Below are 18,907 nucleotides of genomic sequence, written 5' to 3'. Positions count from 1 at the left end.
GGACTTAATTTTGGTATATTTCAAGGGTCTTTCTTTAGCTAATTAAAGTTCTGATCTTGACCCTACACATCGTTGTCTATATTCCCTCCTGAATTCTAAGGAGATGCTGTCTAGTTTCCAGTATATGTGTAACAAGCCCTGATAATTATGTAGCTATCAATGGTTTTGCTTCTTTGAATTTGTGTTACTAGATATGAAAAATACTGTAGCATTTAAAGGTCATGTGGCAAACATCAACATCATTACTACCACTGGCATCTTCTTTGCCATAACCTCCACCAGCTACCAATAATTTATCACTGACCATTGAGCAGGTGTAATATTAGACAGTTTAAACACAATGACTTTATTTATCATAAATCTTTAAAGCAGGTATATTGTGTGAGAGAGAAAAAAATTTGAGTCTTCAAAGCATGCAAGTGGCCCATGGTAACTAATCAGAAACATATCCAGAATTCAAAACAAAATTAATCTCTCAAAACCCATGCTCATTGGTTCTAATTTATTATGAGGCTTACAAATTTCAGAATTTATGGTAGAGAGTAAAATGGAACAGTTTAAAACAGTTTAACATCATTACTTAAAAGAGGGGCTCTACTTTGATGACATAATTAAAAAATTTTAGATACCTAATAACTAATTTCATTTAAATGTAATTAAATTAAATTAAAGTTATGTACAAAACTTTCAGTACTTTCTAAAACAAAACCTTAAGAAATAGATTAGAAATGTATAAGGGTGAAGAAAATTAAGTTATTAAAGTGATACACAGCATTTTTTTTCACAGCAATTTTTTGATTTTCACCTTGTTCTAAAAAATCTTATGTTTTTGCTACTGTATGGATGGACCTAGAGAATATTATGCTAAGTGAAATAAGCCAGACGGAGAAAAACAAATACCATATGATTTCACTTATATGTGGAATCTAATGAACAAAATAAACTGACAAACAAAATAGAAACAGACTCATAGATACATAAACCGACTGGCAGCTGAAGGAGTGGAGGGGGTTAGGAAGCTCTATGAAAAAGGTGAGGGATTGAGAAAAAAAACACAAAACAACCCGCAAAAACAAAAAAGAAACAAACAAGCAAAAAAAAAAAATAGACACCCACAATGGTATGGTGATTGCCAGAGGGAAAAGGGGGTGGGGGAGGTAGAAGAGGGCAAAGAGGGGATAAACAGTGGTAGAAAGAGACTTAACTTTGTGTGGTGGTCATGTGATGCAGTATGCAGAAGATGTGTTATAAAGTTGTACACTTGAAACCTGTATGGTTTTATTAACCAATGTCACCCCAGTAACTTCAATAAAGAAAGAATTTTTAAAAACTGAATAAAAGCATGGTATTAGAAACTGTATTCTTCCTTGGGAATCATTAAAAGTATATTTTTACTCAATGTAAAAGTATGCATATAGAATATAATCAATTTAACATAAAATTTGTCTACCCTCATATACTATCCTCAGAAAGTATAATTTACTTTCTGCAATTGTTTGAGTACTTTAAAATGGAACTTTCAAGTTTTCAACAGAAAAATAAACTAATATGATACTTTACTTATTTAAGACTAGAGGCCCAGTGCACGAATTTGTTCATGGGTGGAGTCCGGCCAGCCTGGTCCCAGTTGGCGGATCAGGGCTGGGCCTGTTTGGGAGGAGGAGATGGCAGGCGATTGGCCGGTGGTCCCCACCCCCGATGGGTGTGCAGGGGGCTGATCAGGGTCAGAGCTGGCTGGGGGGAGGGGCCGTGGGCTAATCTGGGTGGTGGGCCAGCCAACCCCACCCCCAAATGGGGTGGGGAAGTCGATCAGGGGCCAGCAGCCTGGGGGAGGGGCCATGGGTGGTTGGCAGGCCCTGCACCTGATTGGAGTGGGGTGGCTGATAGGGTACAGAGCTGGCTGGGGGGAAGGGGCCACAGGTCGATTGGGGTTGTGGGGGCCCATCAGAGGCAGGGCTGGCTGGGGAGAGGGTAGCTGCTGGCCGATTGGGGTGATGGGGGCCCATCGTGGGCAGGGTCAGCTGGGGGGAAGGGCCACGGGGGGCCCGCCCTCCTGCCCTTGATCAGGGTGGGAGAGGCCAATGAGGAGCAGGGTTGGCCAGGGGGAGGGGCCGCAGGAGGTTGGTCCCCCGGCCCCACCTCCCAATCGGCCAGTTTGCTGGCTGCAGTGGCTGTCAAAGCGACCATTCATTCTGGTTGTTATGGCATTCTGGTTGCTGGCTTTTTATATATATACTAGAGGCCCAGTGCACAAAAATTTGTGCCAATGTTGCGGTCCGAGCCCGGCTGAATGGAAGCCCTTTTCTGGGGTTTTGTTTAGCTTCTTATTTGCAACATAGTATATAGTTGCTTAGAGTTGCAGCTGAGAGGCTGGCAAGTGAGGCGGCGAACGTTGGAGTCTGCAGCAAGCAAGCCTCCCTGCTCGCTTCAGTGCCTGGCTGCCGGCCGCCATCTTGGCTGACAGTTAATTTGCATATACTCACTGATTAGCCAATGAAAAGGGTAGCGGTCGTACGCCAATTACCATGTTTCTCTTTTATTAGTGTAGATAGATAGTATGGATAACATAATTAATACAAATATAATAATAATCATAAGAAGGGAAAGGAGAAGAAAATACAATTATTTTTCAAAGACTATGAATTTTACATGTTGTTTTTCCTATAGTTATATACACATATTGTAATGATGGTAGAATTTAGGTCTTGTTAATTAATAACTATTTTTTAAATAGAGTCCAAGTCCAAACAAATAAAATGGCCACAATTTTTGTTGGAATTAAATAGTGCACCATTTAATTTATCAATTTAATTTGATACTTAGAATTTCAAATATTTCTCCTAAGTACTGACATGACTATTTAAAGATTATTTGTTTCTGGGTATTTTTGTAGAAGAAAGAATTGGGATCATTTTATAAATATTTCCAAAATTATATATGTTGAAACAATATTTTATACACTATTAATAACAGATGTCTGCTTTAGCTTGAAAATCCTATTATATTGAAGAGAAATGGATTTTCTTATTTCCTTCTAGTGAGTGTGAGAGAAAAACTCAAAAGACCATGTTCTTCCTTTTGATGTAATGAAAACTATTTTGGAAGTATTTTCCTTTGTATTTGTTTGTTTGTTGGTTTATTTTGGACTATTGTTTACTTACCTTTTACAAAATTAATGAAAAAAATATATGAAAGTTAATTTACTGTTAGGATGGCACTGAAGATTCCCTAGGAACTAGATGAGAGCACATATATGGTATGAAAAATCATACAGATAACTATTTCTGTTGAATCTTTTAATGGAGATTTCCTAGTAGAGTCATTTTTATCAAGGAAAGTAATATAGAGTTGGGCCCAGCCAGTGTGGCTCAGTGGTTGAGCATTAACCTATGAACTAGAAGTTCATGCTTGGATTCCAGTTCAGGGCACATACCTGGGTTGCGGGCTCGATTCTCAGTGTGGTGTGTGCAGAAGGCAGTCATCAATGATTCTCTCCCATTATTGATGTTTCTATTTCTCTCTACCTCTCTGAAATCAATAAAAATACATTTAAAAATCTTTAAAAAAATAAAGTTGGAAAGAGATGAAGATGTTTGTCTCAGACATGTCCCACCCAGCAGTTTGTCCATGGATTTTTGAACTTCTTAGCTGGACCTGAATTTATTCTCCTACTCATGGTGACAACCAGACCTTCTACTTTTCTTACTTAGAAAGGAGCCAACCTATTTTGCCAACTAACTTTCTTTATTTGTATATTGGGTTAAACCAATCCCTATTAACTTAGCCAGAATTCTACATTTATATAAAAAAGACTGAATTGTGGACTATACATGCAGCCCCAGCTTTATAAACCTGCCTTTCTTTGTTCTCCCCAGAGCACACTTGAGAGTACTCCCTAAATCTGTATCTCCCTGTTACAAACTCTGACCTCAAATAAATGCTTTTTCATTTCTCTTTTAGTTTAAGCCTCCTTCTTGGTTAATGACTTTTAGGGAAAGATATAAGTAGAATATTACCATATGAAATAATTTTTAAATTATTTAATTCTAATAGATTTCACATAACTATTTGGTGTATTTCATTTAACATTAAACTAAAATCATATTACATTGAAATATTTTATTCTAATAGTAACCAAAAAAAGTACTTTGAGGATCAGGAGTTCATGCAGGAGCTTTGGGATTAGAATACCTGAGGTCTAATCTGTCTATATATTTCACCTTCTACTACAAATTCCAAGGTGAATTTTCTATATTTGTTAAAAGAAACTGAATTACAATAAGTACACAGATTTGTGGAATGGACCTATTAAATGACCCAGTTTTGTTTCCGCTCTGGTGGTACGTAAGCCCCAACAACTCATTCCTCTTACCTATGATAACTAGAAACTCTGATAAATTAGAAAACAACTATTTGACAATTTTAAAAGTAAATAAAAGCAGGAATATTGTGGAAGGGCATCAACCTTAGAGAAGTAATCTGTACATAGGAGAGCTTCCTCTTTAACTTTTATTTTTTATTTCTATTTTAGTAAAATGACTCATTAATAGATAGCCAGAATACTACATCGCTCTAATAATGTATCCCACACCTATCTGCTCGTACAATTCTCCTTAAAGATCTTTAGAAATGACAGGTATCCAGCCTGGGCCCCAGCACTGGGGAGTCCACCCAAGAAAGTCTGTGGTAAGAGTTGGAAATCTGAGTTCTTTATTCTTAACCTGATTCTAGGCAGAGGTATTTGCACTAACTGGAATAGAGATAATAAAACCTGTTTGTTCAGTTTTGCCTCTATCTGTGTAGAAGAGAAGAAGAGAAGATAGAGTGAGAACGATATAATTTGAGGACAGGATGGTGGTGATCAAGACTAGTTGCACGTTGTGAATAATCTCGAGAGTTTTTACTGAAGGTCATTGTGATGCCTAAACTGTCAAGTCATATAAGAACGTTTTTGGCATTTACTGCTGATACATGGGGTTTGTCCAGCTGACTTTCCCTTGTGGGATCTTGCCCTACGAAGTTTGAAGAATGAATTTGCGGACTAAAAGGCTTCTTTAGTAAAAATGTGGAAGTTTTTTGGAAGCATATACACACTCCACTTGGGGAGGGGTCCCCAAATGGGAAAAGCCTGCTTTCTCTCTCTCTCTAAAGTGGGAAAACATCTAAGTTCTCTTGGGTTTCTTTGTCTCCTGATTCATAAAGACTTCAGCTCTTTGTCTCTTCAAGACCCTTTCTAATTGGACCCTTCCTTAATTTATGACCTGCATGCTTTCCTAATTGGTCATTCTTCTGAAGAGAATCAGTTCCAAAGTCCAAAGCCCACATGGTGCCCCCTTTTTTCTGTCCCCCTTATCTTGCAACATTCCTCTATCCTCTGTGAATGTATGTTGCCCTCTTTGCCATATCTTGTGATATTTCTCTATCCTCCGTGAAAGTAAGATAAACATTCTGGCAGTCTTGGAGCTATCTGTGCCCTTCACATATGCATTCCTCTCCCATGGACACATGGACACCCCCTCCTTTCCCTAAAACTGCCTGTCCCATCTCTAAAATTCCTTTCACTTTCATCTTCACAGCCTTTGAATACATTTTATAAACAGTCAGGTAAATCATTATCTTATTATTTTAATGACCTAGCACTGAATTCTCTCCATGCTTACACAAAATTATGTGGTACATTATTCCTTCTACCTTTTGGGGATCCACTTTTTGTGTGTTTGGCTAGAAAAATATTGCTACATACAAGAAATAATAGAAAAGAAAGAAAGAGAGAGAGAGAGAGAGGAAGGAAGGAAGGAAGAAGAAAGAGGGAGAAAGGGAGGAAGGGAGGGATAAGTAAACAGAAAAGACTTGAAATATAAAGAAGGAAAGAAAATTCGCTTGTCGGCATTAATAGTCTAGAAATGTTACATAATTTTTTTAAAATTCTGGGCTTCTCTTAAAAACATTGAAATAACTGGCCATCCCAAATTCAATAAGTGGAAGAAACAAAGAAGCTGCCTGTTCCTTCACCTTTGGCAAGCACTTTTCATAACTCCACAAAGCTCTCAGGTACTTCTGTTCCTCTGTGTGTGTTCCAGTTTGAGCAATATGATGCATACCTGACCTCTGTAGGTATCTGTGTTTATGAAACATGATCTCAGTAAAATCTTGCTATTCACACTGCTTTCTAAAACACAAAGGCATATATATGCTCTTTCTCCCGCCTTGACTCCCATGATCGTTTACTCTTGAGTTTATTGTCTGACTTCAGCAAAGAAGGCAAATCATGCTCACTTGATTTTTTTTTCTGCTCTCTTTTTATTTAATGTTGATAAAACTTAAAACCAATCAGTGTTATGCTTAAAACAAATTCCATCTTATAAAAAAAAAAAACACAGTAACAAGACTGTAAAAGGAAAACAGAAACTCAATATTACCAGTTCAAAACAAATTCTAAATGAAGCAATGCAGTGTGAATATTATATTAACTCTTCCAAGCTAGAAGCAATTTGGTAAATTGCTTTTGCTGCGCTCTTGTGTTATGGAAGGTTTAATTTGACTTTACAGAGTATAAATATGACTGCCTGAAGGAAGCCAATTAAATCAAATCTATGTTTTAAAAACTTAGTCCAAAATTTGACATAATCTAAACAAAACAACTCACTCATCAGTTAAACATTTCAAAAGATTTGGTGTGCATAGTGAAACTGAAACTTTCATCAGCTTATTACTTTAACCAGAACATATGAAAGCAGATTTCTGGCAGGTGATTATAAAATTGGATTATCACCATGTACAAAGCAGTTATTTTTATGAAAACTGAATTTTTTTGGTGTCAGCACTATTTGTGAATTATTGACTTATGTGTGCGCATAAAAATGATGCAAATAAATGTGATGAGAGAAAAAGAGTGCCAAAGGTCCAGCTTAAAAAATTCTATTTATTTTTTTGCACTAATTCACTTCTCCTGAAAATGAGTGACATTCAATCTTTTTTCTCTTTTATAATATAACAACTAAAAAAGTATGACTTTAACATTAAAAATATACTATTGTGTATAGTCTGGTATTAATGATAACATACACTAATAGATTGCAATTTTATTTGTAGGTGTGCAACGTTTTCAAAAATAAGTAAAACTTTATATAGTTGTCTAAATGTTCTAAATTTTTTTTTCTTTTTAATTCATAAAATAAGTAGGGGGCTGTACATCTCATAGTCAATATTTACCTATTTGGGAACAAAACATGTAGCCAGCTGATGCCCTCATGGTAGTTACTTAGGCAATAGTGGGAATAAGAGATAGGTGAGGCCATGATACTCTTAAATGATACAAAATAAGACTCTGATATACAAAGTTTGCAAAACTATACATAGCCATGTTTGTCTCAAATTTCTATCAATTGAGGAGGAAACGGGTGTCATGCAGGGAAGGTATGAAATTAATATTCTGGCCCCTGGCATTACAACCATATAGATTACCTGGAGGTGGTAATCTATAAGCAAAATATTTTTCATGCTTATTAGCATAAAATTTATAACATTTCTGAGATCTTGGGGTATTAAGGACTTATCCCAGATAATGATGCCTCCTTTTCTGTGAAATGTATTGTTCTTATCCCCTTACCCAATGCTTCCAAAATTTGGAAGCCGTAGAAGTCCTGTTGCGCTACAGAACCCAGTCAGTAGTTGACTGTATCAGGTGAGGACAACTGATCCAAGCCATAGAGATTTTTTCCTCCTAGGAATGTGGAACTGAGTGTCAGAGATGCAATTCAGTCTCTTCTGATTACTAATTTTGAGAGTGCATGTGAGTGTGCCTGTTGTCATAGCACAAATCCATGTAGCCAGCTGATGCCCTCATGGTAGTTACTTAGGCAATAGTGGGAATAAGAGATAGGTGAGGCCATGATACTCTTAAATGATACAAAATAAGACTCTGATATACAAAGTTTGCAAAACTATACATAGCCATGTTTGTCTCAAATTTCTATCAATTGAGGAGGAAACGGGTGTCATGCAGGGAAGGTATGAAATTAATATTCTGGCCCCTGGCATTACAACCATATAGATTACCTGGAGGTGGCATTGAAGAAGGGAATATATGATTTTCATTGTACTATGGATAATTCAATTATATTAAGTTTATATTATCTTTAGATGTCAAAAAATGTTGACTGTGAAAGAAATAGATCAACTATACTGGACAATTTTGTGCAATCTACTCAATCCAGAATTTTTTCTTATAAGACCAACAACCACAGCAATAGGTTTTGACAACAATCATATGTAGTGTACATGACCCAGTCATTCTAGCCATGGTTGACTAGGTAAAGAATGAATAATTTATTCACAATTAGCCAATAAAATTTTCTTTCCTGGGAATTTGTATTTGGTTACACAGAATTGAAACTTATTTTCCTATAATTATTTAAACTGTATTCATGAGTTGTGGGGATTACAATAAAATATTTTGTGTGGATAGAAGCAGAAAAAGCAAGGTGTTTATGAGTTATTTAATAAATTTCTGGATACTTGAATTAATTCTCTTCTCTAAAACTGGTGTTTTTGTCTCTCTTGAAATTGAGAGTAATACTTACTCAGGTGGGAGCATTATGTCAAGCTTCTCAAGTGTGCCTTAGGTCTGGATCAGTTTCTACAGAATTTTTTTTTCCCAACCTGGTTTTCTGAAAGAGAAAATGAGCAGGGAGAACTACCCTGAAACATTTCTACAAGCCTCCCAGAATTCTTCCAGAAATATCACCATCAGCTGTTCACCTGCTCAAATCAGAAGACTGAAATCATTACTAATCCCTAAGCACATATCTAATCAATCACAGAGCCCTTTCATTAATATCTCTCCAATCTGTCCACTTCTACTTCACCTTGTACTAATTTTTATCAATTTATCATTAGTTTTCACTTGTATTACTGGAATACTCTATAATAATTTATGTGTCTCCATCTTATCCTGCTATAATGCATTCATCATATTAGTCAAAATAAACTTTTAGAAATATAATTATCCACATGTCACTCCTGTACAGAAAAATTTTCAATAATTTCCCATTGCCTCCATTATAAATTCTAAAATGATATGGCTAACTACCTAACTCTCCAGCCATATTTCATATTGATATCCCTTTAGCTGTGAACATTCCAGATAATGGTTGTATAACCTCAAAGTATTGAGGTTTTGTACCAGATAATTCTTTGTTCTGAGGGGCATTACAGAATATTTAGCAGTATCTCTGTCCACTACTCACTAGATGATAGTATCATTTCCCTAATTGTGACAAAATGTCCCCAGGCATTGACAAATATCCCCTGAGGGGCAAAATTATCCTGGTTAAGAATCACTGCTCTAGGTACAATGTTGTTCTTTTATACTTTGCTAGTGCCTTGGTGCACGAATTCCTGCACCTTGAAAGGAAATTAATTAGAAGGTGGCCAGCAGGGCAGGACTGGGCGAGACAGGCTGGACATGCCCTGGAGCCAACCTCTCATGGTCCCTCAGGCTGGCCTGTAGGGATCAGGCTGAAACCAGCTCTCTGACATCACTCGAGGGGTCCCCGATTGTGAGAGAGTGGTTACTGGGTGATGCACCCTGGAATCGGGCTCCCTCCCCTCTGGTTCTGGGTGTGTGTGTCACCTGAGAAGTACCGCTGGCAAGTCACTGCAGCTCGGCAGCTCCTGAGTTGAGCATCTGCTCCCTGGTGTTCATTGCACATCATAGCTACTGGTTGGATGGTCAGATGGTCTAAAATACCAGTATGCATTAAAAGGAAGTTTGAAAAATAAAGTCTTAATAAGTGGATTGTAGTAACTTATAACAACACTATTAAGCTACTCATTTCTTCAAGTCTCACTTTTTAAAGTTAACATTTACATTTAATTAAAGAAAATATTTTTAAATTTTCTATGGCTTATTGTTTGATATATATTTTACAAATTTTAATAAAAATCATTACAAACTATAATTAGTGAGCCATATAGATATTTTGGTTAGAAAGGACAGAAGCAAGTCCGTATCTTTATGAATTTTCATGTATTTAAAAGGTCACCCTCCTAAAAAATATCCCAATATATAGTGAATTATAAGTCCTAAATTCTGCATTGAAATTTTCCAGTAAGTAGTTGAGTGGCTTTAATATAGCTATTTAATTACACCTCAACTAGTTAAAAACATAAAAAAAGAGGATCTTTCAGTGAATTATCTCTAAAGTATATTTCAATTTTCTTTATCACCCTAATAAACATAATAAAAAGGAAACAAAATTATACTCATCTGAATGAATGACAATGAGCAAGATATACTATTATTATGTCTTGTATTTTTTCTTATGATTGAAAAGTATTGATTTAAGTTTAATAAAAGTACTACAGAATACTTGGTGCAAGTGTCCTCATAAAGGCAGACTAATTCTCCATAAATGGTTCATGTTTCTTTCTAAGATCCAGGGCTGCTGCTGCTTCTGCCTTCTTATTCATTTTAAGAGGCAAAAAGTCATCTTTAGTGGAAAGCTGTCACATCCTGCAAACAATGACTTGATGCCTGCTTTTATAAGTCTTTCTTATTTTGTCTTTTGTTTTTTGGAGTTGGTTATATGCCAACCTCATTAAACATGAACTTATTTGTCCCAGCTGAGAGACACACCTCCTTTACATCTCACGTTTAGTATTTAAGTTTAGTTTGGGTCCTTCAGTTCTGCTTTTTATATTACTTCACATATATCTAAGCTGTGTTCATTCATAATGACCATATATTTCAATTCCCTACAATGGAACTCTTGCAACATGTTTTCTTTTCTTTCTTTTTTTTATTACTTTTTCCATGTTTACTTTATTTTAAATGTTTTTACAATAGGCATCCTTATATTTTGATCACAATATTCTCTCCTTTGTAACTCACTTATGCTTCCTGAGGTGTTCTCACTAAGTAAAGTATTTGCTGCTATCTTTGCAATTTTCAGCTCTCACTTTTGTTATGTCTAAAGAAATCACAGCCTAGGAGCTCAAACAGAAGAGATTTCCTCCTGAACTTACTCCACTTGCTGTCTTTATAGCTCAATCACTGGCATAACAATCTACTTAAACATTCAAGACAAAAACTTACATAATTTATCACTTCTCCTTTTCTCATTACTTACATGCAAAACCACCATGCCCTCTAATTTAAAAATAGATATTAGCACCTTTTAGCTTTTGTTGTCTCTGTGTCCACTCTCCAGCTAACTGTGCTATCTTCTATTGCATGTATTGCAATAGTTTAGCTGCCTTTGCTGTTCCAATAGATTCACTTTTTTCATAAATTTAAATTCAAGTGCATATTCTGTAGATTATATATAAACTAGCTTCTGCTTATTTATCCTGACATATTTCTTGCCAGTCTTAGCAACATGAATTTTTGTTTTATTGTTTGTTTGGTTGGTTAGTGTTATTCTTACTGTTTTACAAAAAAAATAATAATATATTTTTTTTAAATCACTGTGGAGTTTTTACTTTTGTTCTTTCTGTCAGGGATGTTCTGTTCCAAACCTTGCCTGGCTGGTCCTTTATTGCCATTCCTTACATGGGAATAGCTTCTGTGACAGTCCAAACTACCAAGTACCATCCATATCCTCACTTCAATGAATTCCAATCATTTCATGATTTTTTTTTACTATTTTAATACAAATGTAAATGACATTTTCATGTTTTTTTTAAATTTTTATATACTGTCTTCCCATAATAGAATATACATTCTAAGTAAACAGGGACCTTAGCTCAGAGTTGGAAATCAATACATATTTGTTAAATGAATAACTGAATGAAGAAACAAATGTACTTTAGAAGTAAAAACTAGTTCATATGTTAAGTAACCTAGAGCTAATAGTTAGAAGACATTTTAGAGTTATGTATTTATCTGTTGGACAAACTGAGACCGGGATAGATTATGTAACTTTCTGAAATTCACACAGATAGAAGAATTAAGACTGGATCTGTCGCCTGGCTGGAGTGGCTCAGTGGTTGAGTGTCGACCTATGAAGCAGTACGTCATAGTTCGATTCTAGCTCAGGGCACATACCTGGGTGGCAGGCTCCATCCCTGGTGTGGTACTTGCAGGAAGCTTCCAATCAATGATTCTCTCTTATCATTGATGTTTCTATCTCTCTCTCCTTCTCCCTTCCTCTCTGAAGTCAAGTATATATACAGTATACATAAATATATATATATATACACATATATATAATTTATCACTTATATATATAATTTGTCATATATATATACATAAATAATATAATGTTTGTCTTTTTGGTGACTGGCCTATTTTACTTAACATAATCTCCTTAAAGTGTATCTATGTTGCAGCATGTGTCAGAATGTTCTTCCTTTTTAAAGCTGAATAATATTCCATTGTATGTATATACCCACTTTGTTTATCTATTCATCTGTCAATAAACCTGGGTTGCTTTCACCTGTTGGCTATTGCTGCTATGAACATGGTTGTACAAATATTTGTTCATTTTTCTGCTTTTAATTCTTCTGGGTATATAGCAGAAGTAAAAATGATGAAACATATGGCACTTCTATTTTTAATTATTTTGAGTAACTGCCATACTGTTTTCCAATAGTGGCAACACCATCTAACATTTTTACCAAAAATTCACAAAAATTCTACCTTATTCGCAACCTTGTCAGCACTCATTATTTTTTGTTTTTTGTTTGTTTGTTTTTGTAGTAGTTTTACTAATGGGTGTGAGGTGATATTTTCTTTATGTTAATTGACCTGAAAGATAACAGTGTGTTTGAAGTAATAATAGTAACAATGTATTGGACGATTATAATATGCATGCATAAAATGAATTCAAAAACATCATAAAACTTGGGATATAGGAGTTGGGAATATCCTGTCTTATGGTATCTTTATAATGTGTGAAGTGTTGCATTATACCTTGAAGGAAGACTTAGATTAGCTATAAATGTATAATGAAAACTTTAGGAAACTTGAAAAAAAAGAATGATAAGGAAAGGAGATAAAATATGATATAAATAATAAAAATAAGGTTGTAGACAGAATGAGAAAGAACACAGGACAAATGCAACTAATAAAAAAAGAAACAATTCTACAAAAACATGGCAACTCACAATCAAATTATATCAGTAATTAATTTAAATAAGAATAGTCTAAATGCACCAATTATGAGAGAATATTAGAGTGTATTTAAAAAACAAACAAAACAAAATCAGGACACAAGACCCAACTATGTGTTGTCTTAAAAGAAAAACACAAAATCACCTTAAATATAAAAACAGAATGGTTAAAAATAAATAGCTTTAGAAAGATATAACACATAAATCCTAATGAAAATTAAGGATGGTATAATCTGGAGTATCTATATTAACTTCAAAAAACCAGATTTCAAAACAAGAAAATCTATCAGTAAATAAGAAAGGGGTTATATAATTACAGATGGAGTAATGCACAGAGAAGACAGCCATCCTTGATGTATATGTACCTAACAACAGTGCATCAAAATATGTGAGGCAAATACTGATAAAACTGCAAGGAAAAAAGAAAAATGCACTATTATACCGGAGACTTGACCACCCTTTCAGTAAGTGATAGATCAAGTGGGCAGAAAATAAAGAGGATATAGTTGACCTGAATAGCACTATCAATCATACTGACCTAAATGACATTTATGAAATAGTCCACCCAATAACAGCAGAACATACGTTCTCTCAAGTTCATATGAAACATTCACCAAGATAGATTATATTCTGGGGTATATAACATATCTTAACAAATTTGAAAGAATATAAATCATTAAAATATATTGTTGGACCACAAGTGAATGAAATAGATATCAGAAAGAGAGAGTTGAAAAATGCCCAATATAAGGAAATTAAACATAGTAGCTCTAAAAAACACATGGGTCAAAGAAGAAGTCTCAAGAGAAATATTTTTAAGTATTTTGTAGCAAATAAATATGCTAGCCCAAATTATCAAAGTATTTGAGGTCCAGTAAAAGCAGTGCTATAGGGAGGATATAAAGTATTAAATGCACCCTATATAATAAAAGCCTAATATGCTAAGGGCCCGGTCATCCCATTGGCCATTCATCCAATGAAAGCGTAATATGCTAATTATATGTTAAGCCGCTTAACCGCTCCTATGATGTGCACTGACCAACAGGGGGCAGACTCTCCAACCAGTTGGTTAGCTTGCTGCTGGGGTCCGGCCGATCAGGACTGAGTGAGATGGACCGGACACACCCTGGAGCTCTCCCGTGGTCCCTCCCTGGCTGGCCAATCTCCTGCATCCCTCCCCAGCCTCAATTGTGCATCAGTGGGGTCCCTCAGCTTGGCCTGCACCCTCTCACAATCCAGGCTGAGGGAGCATTTCCCCCCACCCCACCGAGGGCATGAATTTCATGCACCGGGCCTCTAGTATGTTGTAAAAGAAAAAATATATCTAAAATCAATCACCTAAGCTTTCACCTTAGAGAATTAAAAAAGTTAAGACAAAGTGAGATGAGGAAAATAAATAGTAAATATTAGAGCAGAATAAATAAAATTGAAAGAAGGAAATTATAAGAGAAAAATTAACAAAACCAAAAGCTGGTTTATGAAAATATAAATAAAATGGGTACATTTTAGCAAGTTTAAAAATGTTTTTAAAAGGTAGAGAACATAAATTACCACTATCAAAAAAAGAAGTGTTGTCGCTAATGATTTCATAGATATTACAATTATAATAAAGGAACACTACAGCCAATGATAGGCCCAAAATTTTGATAACTTAGATGAAATAGACCAATTACTTAAATGTCACAAACTGCCAAAATACACATGGGGAAAACTAGATAATTCAAGTAGGTCAATAGTAGGTCAATAATGATTAAGGAAATTGAACTAGTAAACAGTAGCTTTCTGAAAAGAAATAATTAGGCCCCATTCAGGGCACATACCTGGGTTGCAGGCTTGATCCCCAGTAGGGGGCATGTAGGAGGTAACCAATGGATGATTCTCTCTCATCACTGATATTTCTATCTCTCTCTCTCCCTTTCCCTTTGAAATAAATAAGTCAATAAAATTGAAAAAAAAAACTGTCTTTGCTTACAGATGACATGACTGCCTAATAGAAAATTACAATGTCATTATTCATAGCACACAAAAAATGAAATATTGGGTATAAATCTAGCAGAAATGTACAGTATCTATATATTTAAAAAAAACCTACAAAATTTTATTTAAAAGGTCAAAGAAGATCTAAATAAGTAGTGAGATATTACATGTTTATAGATTGGAAGATTCAATATTGTCAAGATATCAGTTTCCTTCTAACTTGATCTAGAGATTCAATACAATTCCAGTGAAAATTCAGCAAGTTATTATTTTGTAATTATCAACAATATGATTCTAATATTTATATGGAAAGATAAACATTGAATAACCAATTAAGTACTAAAGAAAAATAAAGTACAATGACTTACACTACTGGATTTTTAAGACTTTTTATAAAGCTACAGCGACAAAGGTTGTGGTATTTGTGAAAGAATAAACAAGAAAAAAAGTTGTGTTTTACAAATCTGTTCTTCTTTACACATTATTTCTATCCAAGTCTTTGAAATATTCTTGGTTTTATCTCTTTGGGCCTATCTATCAAACTCATGTTTCTCTTTCTAGAAATTTTCAACCTTAGCTATCTGTCGGTTATTTAGCTTTCCACACAAAGAACTGAAAGTTGTAAGATAATAATAATAAAATAATATTATTATGGAAATATAAAAACCTTGTTGGACTCTCTTCCCTTTAAAGGAACCAATTTCGGTTCTGCTTCTGGTTATTTACAGAACCCCATCATATTTTTATTTCCTCTAATACTTTACAACAAATTGTTTCTTTCTTCTACCCCTCTCTCTGTGAATTAATGGATAGGCCTCTCAGTTGTCTTTTGAATATAACCAATAATATCAACTCATCAGATCAAAGAGGCTTAGATCAAACCACTAATGGAAGAGCCATATAATCAAGCAAAGGCAGATGACAGGCAAGTGCAGGTCACTTTGTGTGGAAAGCTAAACAACTAGAAGTGAGATCCACCCTCTTCCCTTTTTTTGTTTTCAGAGGGTAATCATTATAAGAGCCGGGAAAGAGGAGGGTTTTCTGGAAACCCAAGAGAGTTGCATTAAACACGCCTGCTGCAGCAAACCCAGCTTTTTCTTGTGTGGTTTGTTTCTTGACCCTTAATGCAATCTTTCAATCACAGGGAAGCTCTGCCAGCCTAACAGGCCTTGGTAATTAGTGAACTAAAAGAGAGAGGATTTTTAGTAAATATGTCAGGAACCGAAGTCCTTAAATGAGCCAAGAAGGAAGTGTGATCTGAATCCTAATTTCTACTGTCCATGATCTTCACTTTCTCAGGAAAAGATTTGATGTCTTGACATTGCTTCAGATTAAAAAGGACCATTAAAAAAAAAAAAAAAGGATTCTGGGTTTCTACCAGTGAACAAAAGGATAACTTAGTAAAAATTCAGAACATTTCCATTTCTGAATTTAGGAGTCACTTAAATAAATCACAAGTGTAAAATCAGAAAAAGAATTATTTATTCAAAATTTTTAACATAAAAGGAGTTTTTGACTAGTATTACCAAAAGGGCTGAGAAAAGTAGAGGTGTTTTAACAAAGAGAATCCTTGATTTAGTGCAGCTGTTTGCTTAGTCTATTGCATCTGGCCTTGCCACTTATTATGGCCTTTTTAAACATTGAAAAGCATTTCTCCTATCTTGATTATTGCTTCAGATCTTAATTAACAACAAGCTTTTCTACACTTTCAGTTACTAAATGAATGCAGTAGGTCTCGTTTTCTATCATGTCATTGGCTTTCTAATTCACCTGAGATTTTTTTTTTGCAGATTCTAATGAGTCCAATATGATCAGAGACAACACTTACATCTAACATTCACAGTTTTCACCCCACTCTCGTCTAAGTTCTCAGTGTATTTGTAGCTGCAGCAGCCAAAATGGATGGATATGCTCTATTTCCATAGATGCACTTAAATAAAATCAGTTAGCTGTTACATCCATGCTGTAATTTTGATTTGCATTAATCTGTATGGCACATAATTGGCCATTCCTAATGCTTTCCCACAGAGAAGAAATGCATTTAATATTTTTAAAATGATTGCTGATGATTCAGCATTGCTATGTCTAAAGAGTTCAAAGTAAACAGACATGACAGATATCTGGTTATGATCATCGAGAAAATGTGTTATTTAGTACATAAATTTCTCAATTTCCAATCCAGTTTGTTCTGGCACATTCATAGATAATTTATTTTAGCTTTGCAGACCTAAAAGTTGTATGTTATAAAATATTCAAGGAAATGTTGCTTTGGGAAATCAAAAGTCACCACATTTCAAAGAAGAATTGGAGTTTGAAAAATCAGATGTTCCTTTACATATATTTTTATGAACAGATAGCTACATTCATAATTAATCTGAATGGCATATCTCATTTTATATAGTCATGAAGCTTAAATTCAATTACACAACTTTGAAAACATAAATTAAAGCAAGTAAATTAATTAAGAGTGACGCACAGGTGCAGAATGAACACAAAACAAAGTGAACATCATAGAAAGAATAATTTGAAAAATCTTGAAAGGAGAATAATATGTGAGTACCCATAAAACATTCTATTCTTACTTTCAGTACAATATTCAATAAATTACAAGGGATATTCAACACTTTATTATAAAATAGGCTTTGTGTTGCATGATTTTGCCCTACTTTAGGCTAATGTAAGTGTTCTGAGCACGTTCTGAGCTAGGCTAAGCTATGATTTCTCATGGGTTAGGTGTATTAAATGCATTTTCAACTTATGATAGGTTTATTTGGATGTAACCTCATTGTAAGCTCAGGAGCATTTGTGTATAATTTATATAAATTTATTCATAAATAACTCTTATAGGACTGGAAATTACATAGTGTATAAATATATTTTGTTTTAGCCTTTTGAAAAATATTCTCATTTCACATGTAAACACAAGTGTCACAATTTTAGTGTGATATCCATTATTGAATGCATCTTATAGATGCATAAGCCAGAAAATCAAGCAAAATTTACTAAAAGGAAAGGAAATTTACTAAAATAGACATTACTCCCATTAGTCTACAAGCCTGACAAATGAATTAAAAGGTCAATCAGCTTTCTATTATATAATTATTTTAAAGAATGCATATCTATTTTTTGAAATGAGAATATTTTGACAGTTGAAAGATGGGACAGGGCTGGAGAGATGGGTGAAAAAGGTGAGGAGATTAAGAAGTATAAATTGGTATTTGCAGATAGTCATGAGGAAGTAAAATTCAGCATAGGAAATATAGTCAATAATATTGCAATAAATACATATGATATCAGATGCATACTAGATTTATCAAAGTGATTATTTAATAAGTTATATAATGTATAATCACTTTGTTGTACAACTGAAATTAATATAATATTGTATGTCAACTGTAATCTATATATATAAAGGCCTAATATGCAAATTGTCCCCACGGGAGTTCAACCGGGAGACCTATTGCTCGCTATGACATGCACTGACCACCACAGGTTGGTGCGGAATGAAGGAATACCCCGGCCAGCAGCTGGATGGAAGGCCCCAGCCGGCAGCCAGAAGGCCCCAACTGGCCCTGATCGCCAGCCAGGCCTAGGGACCCTACCCGTGCATACATTCCGTGCACTGGGCCTCTAGTTTAAAAATAAAAAAGCATTTAAAATTAAAAAAATGGGAAAAAAGATATTAATTATTTTCAGGAATCAGAAAACAGAAATGCAGGTTTGTATACTCAAGAGATGAGTAACACATGGAGTAGGCTCCAAAGTTATGCTTATCTGTGTAATGGGCCTTTTCCAACCCATAGAACAAGTAAAT

This window comes from Myotis brandtii, unplaced genomic scaffold (assembly GCF_000412655.1).
Source record: "Myotis brandtii unplaced genomic scaffold, ASM41265v1 scaffold750, whole genome shotgun sequence".
Taxonomy (NCBI): Eukaryota; Metazoa; Chordata; class Mammalia; order Chiroptera; family Vespertilionidae; genus Myotis; species Myotis brandtii.
This window is presented reverse-complemented; position numbering follows the sequence as displayed.